The 4,515-nt window shown below is 43.7% G+C and overlaps 1 non-coding gene across 1 annotated transcript; it reads left to right on the top strand.

Annotated features, from left to right (window-relative positions):
- Positions 1 to 3,314: 3,314 nt before the first annotated feature.
- LOC112083293 lies at positions 3,315 to 3,421 on the top strand. Its single transcript, XR_002897581.1, has one exon. It is a non-coding gene; the product is annotated as a small nucleolar RNA R71 (small nucleolar RNA).
- Positions 3,422 to 4,515: the final 1,094 nt, after the last annotated feature.

Below are 4,515 nucleotides of genomic sequence, written 5' to 3'. Positions count from 1 at the left end.
TTTCCTTTTCAGTTGTAGCATACTTCTCTTGGGCAGAGTCAAGTGTTCTACTGGCATAGTAGATCACATGCAGCTTCTTGTCTTTCTTTTGTCCAAGTACTGCTCCAACAGCAAAGTCAGAAGCATCTGTCATGACCTCAAAAGGAAGGGACCAGTCTGGTGCCTGAACTATTGGTGCACTAACCAATGCTTCCTTGATCAACTTAAAGGCTTCTTCACATTCAGCATCAAAGATGAAATCCACTTCCTTACACAACAGTCTTGTTAAGGGCCTGACAATCCTTGAGAAGTCCTTAATGAATCTTCTATAAAACCCTGCATGACCAAGGAAGCTCCTTATCCCTTTAACTGAAGTGGGGGTTTGCAGGTTCACCATTACTTCCACCTTTGCCTTATCAACCTCAATACCCTTTTCAGAGATCTTGTGCCCAAGAACTATTCCTTCTTGCACCATGAAATGACACTTCTCCCAGTTCAGCACCAAGTTGTGCTGCTCACATCTCTCCAACACCTGTGTCAAATTAGAGAGACAATCCGAGAAGGAGGAGCCATAGACACTAAAGTCATCCATGAACACCTCAACTTTCTCTTCAATAATGTCAGAGAAAATGTGCATCATACATCTTTGAAAAGTGGCTGGTGCATTACATAAACCGAAGGGCATTCTCCTATAAGCATAAGTGCCATAAGGGCAGGTGAATGTTGTTTTCTCTTGATCCCGGGGGTCTATGGGAATTTGGAAGAACCCCGAATACCCATCGAGAAAACAAAAATAAGGATGATTAGCTAACCTTTCAAGCATTTGATCAATGAATGGTAAAGGGAAATGATCTTTTCTAGAAGCAGAATTCAATTTCCTATAGTCAATGCACATGCGATGGCCAGTTATGGTTCTTTGAGCTATGAGTTCATCCTTATCGTTTTTCACCACTGTGATCCCACCTTTCTTGGGCACAACATGAACAGGAGACACCCATCTTGAGTCAGAGATTGGGTAAATTATCCCTGCCTCAAGAAGTTTTAGTATCTCCTTCTTAACCACTTCCCTAAGGTTGGGGTTAAGTCTTCGTTGATGCTCAATAGAGGACATAGATTGGTCCTCTAGGTGGATCCTATGGGTACAAATGTCAGGAGAGATCCCTCTAATATCAGCCAAAGAATACCCTATGGCTCTCCTGAACTTTCGTATTTCATTAAGCAATGCACTCTCTTGATCCTCTAATAGGCTATCATTGATGATGACAGGATATGTGGAGTTTAAGCCTAAGAAACCATACCTGAGCCCTGTTGGTAGAGGCTTGAGCTCAACAGAGGGTGCATCAGCCTCATTCCAGTCCTGGTCCAAGCTGCTTTGGCTGGTGACTGATTCCTTGATAGCAAAAACTTCAGAGCCACTTTGTTCCAGCTCCAAAAACCTTGTTTCAGGACCCAGCTCTCTTGCATTGTCCAGATACAGCTTATATCCTTCACTTGCTTCAGCCAAGAGCTCATTGTCTCCTTGTTCTTGAGTTAGAGCAGCTTGAAGAGGATCCTCAGTGTTCAGCTCCTCAAGCAACTCATCAGCCAACTGATCCATTGTCTCCACATAGAAACATTGACCTTCAATGGTGGGTTTCTTCATCATCTCATTCACATCAAACTTGAGCCTTTCAGACCCAAGTTGAAGCTCTATTATCCCACCTCTCACATCAATAATAGCTCCTGCAGTGGCTAAGAATGGCCTGCCCAAGATGAGAGGATCTACTGGTTCCTCATCCATTTCCAGCACAACAAAGTCTGTTGGAACCTCAAAACCACCTATCTTGACAGGTAGATCTTCCAACATACCAACAGGCAATCTAACTGATCTATCTGCAAGGATAAGAGAGATCCTTGCAGGCTTGAAGACTCTAAAGCCCAGCTTCTTTGCTATGGAGAATGGCATCAAGCTGACTGATGCTCCTAGATCACAAAGACATCCAGAGAATAGAAGAGGTCCAATGGCACAAGGGAGTGTGAAGCTCCCTGGATCAGTTAACTTCCTTGGAATGGACTTCTTCTGAATGATAGCACTGCATTCATGACTTAGTACTACCATGCCTTGAAGCTCTTTTGTCTTGTTCAGAATTGCATCCTTCAAGAACTTCCCCATCTTTGGCATCATTAAGAATGCATCAATGAGAGGCATTGTGAGTGGTGTCTCTTTGAGTGCCTTCTCAAATACAGCTCTTGCCTTGTTCACTAGTTGCTTCTTAAATCTCCCTGGAAATGGGAGCTTGGGTTGGTATGGAGTTGGTGGCACATACTTCTTCTCTGGTTCTGGTTCCTTTGCTACCTTTTTACCCTTTTCTGTCCTTGGTTTCTCAGCAACTTGATCATCCTTTAAGGCTGCCTCCCCCTCAGGTTGATCATTGTCCTCAATGATCACTTTGTTGTTCTCAATACCAGGTAACTACTTGCCACTCCTCAGTGTAATGGCCTTGGCATATTCCTTGGGGTTGGGTTCTGGTTTTCCAGGTAGGTGACCTTGGTTCCTTGAGCTTGATGCCTGGTTTTGCTTCAGTTACTTGATTTCCTGCTGCATAGACTGTTGACCCTGAAGTAGTTGTTGCAGAATACCAACCATATCTGTACCCATCTGTGGCTGCTGTTGAACCATTGGTGGCTGAAACTGTTGTTGAACCGGCGCCTGCTGTTGGAACTGTGGTGGACCAAACCCTGGTGGTGCCTTTGGCTGCTGTGAAGTGTAACCAGTGCCCTGAAATGGTTGCTGTTGCTGACCAAAACTCTGATTCTGACCAAATTGATTCTTGGGTTGGAATGACCCTTGAAAGTTGTTCTTGGGAACAATGTTCTTTGGAGCTTGAGAATTGGGATAGACCTGGTCTTGTGGGTTAGCTACATTGATGTTCCTGTAAGAGAGGTTTGGATTGGCATTACCATACTGATATCTTTGGAACCTCTGATTCCCAATGTAGTTGAGCTCCTCTTGGGTAAGACCTTCTTCACTTATGTTCTCAAAGATTTGAGAAGGTTCCTCATACTCTCCAACAAAATGCATTGGCTTCTGAGTGGTGAATTTCAGCTTGTCTAATTCACTCCTCAACTCCTTAACTTCTCTGGTGAGCCTCTGTTCTGAGCTTGAACCTTCAGACCTATTTGATCTGTCATAGTCTTCACCATAAGTATCATTGCTCAATGCTAAGTTCTCCACTAGCTCTAAAGCAGCATGTATCTCTTTACCCAGAAAGTTCCCATTGGAAGCAGTATCCAGCTGGTTTCTAATCTTGGGAAGAGCTCCCCTATACAGTGTGCTGAGAAGAGAAGCCTCACTAAACCCATGGTGTGGGCATTGGTTTGTGTAGCTCCTGAATCTCTCATATGCTTCACCAAAACTTTCATTGCTGTGCTGAGTGAAGCTAGAGATTTGGTTCCTCAGTTTTGCAGTTCTTGAGGTGGAGAAGAACTTAGATAAGAAGGCTTGCTTGCATTGCTCCCAGGTTTGAATGGAGCCTTTTGGAAGATTCTTTTCCCATTGATGAGCTTTGTCACCAAGACTGAATGGGAATAGTCTTAGCTTGAAGCTGTCTTCTGAAACTCCATTAATCTTGGTCAGATCACACACCTTATCAAACTGGTCCAAGTGTTCCAAGGGATCTTCCATTGCTAACCCATGGAACTTTGAGTTCTGGACCATATTCAGCAAAGATGCCTTCACTTCGAAGTTGTTGTTTTGCACAGGTGGTGCCTGAATACCAGCTCCATACTGATGAGCATTGGCCCTGTCATTCTCTCCAACATAGACTTGGGGTTGCTCATATCTTCTTTGCTGTGGTTGGAAAGGGTGGGGTTGGTGGTGCACTTGTTGTCTTTGTTGAACATTGGCCTGATGCCTTTGTTGATGAGCTTGAGCTTGTCCTTGGTGGACATAAGCTTGTTGATGCTGCACCTGTTCCTGATGAACATTACCCTGATGAAGCCCTTGACCAACTCCATTACCCTGAGCCTGTTGCTCCTGAACCGGTTGTTCTATATCTACCACGTGATCTCTTTGGTCTTCCATGTCAGCCTGATCAATCTGTCTACCACGTCTGTCCCTTCTCCTCCTTGGTACCAAAAGGTTGATGTTGTCGTTGAGAGGGAAAGGTGGACCACAGCTTCTTGATCTAGACCTGGTGTTCATACACCTGAAATCACAAACAGAACTTGAAAGGAATCAGTAAAAACAAGAAAGTAAGCACTTGATCTCAAGAACAGATCAGAGCTTAATGCTAATCAACCACAATTTGGCAACGGCGCCAATTGATAGATAGGACTTTTTAGGGTCTCAGGGCTATCAATCCCCTTGTCAATGTAGCACAAAGAGGTTTATCAATCCAGATGTGGTGTTAGACACTAAACTATGTGATCAAGTTCTTAATTCAAGCAAACAAGAGTGATTTTGATTATTTAATGACAACTAACAACTTAAACAGGTTTAAAGTCAAATGACAATGAAAAATGATGTGAATATGATATGATGGAGGCATGAGATTC

The sequence above is a fragment of the Eutrema salsugineum genome, unplaced genomic scaffold (genome assembly GCF_000478725.1).
Source record: "Eutrema salsugineum unplaced genomic scaffold, Eutsalg1_0 scaffold_7, whole genome shotgun sequence".
Lineage (NCBI taxonomy): Eukaryota > Viridiplantae > Streptophyta > Magnoliopsida > Brassicales > Brassicaceae > Eutrema > Eutrema salsugineum.
Note: the sequence above shows the minus strand (reverse complement) of the source record. Positions and strands in the feature narration are given on the sequence as shown.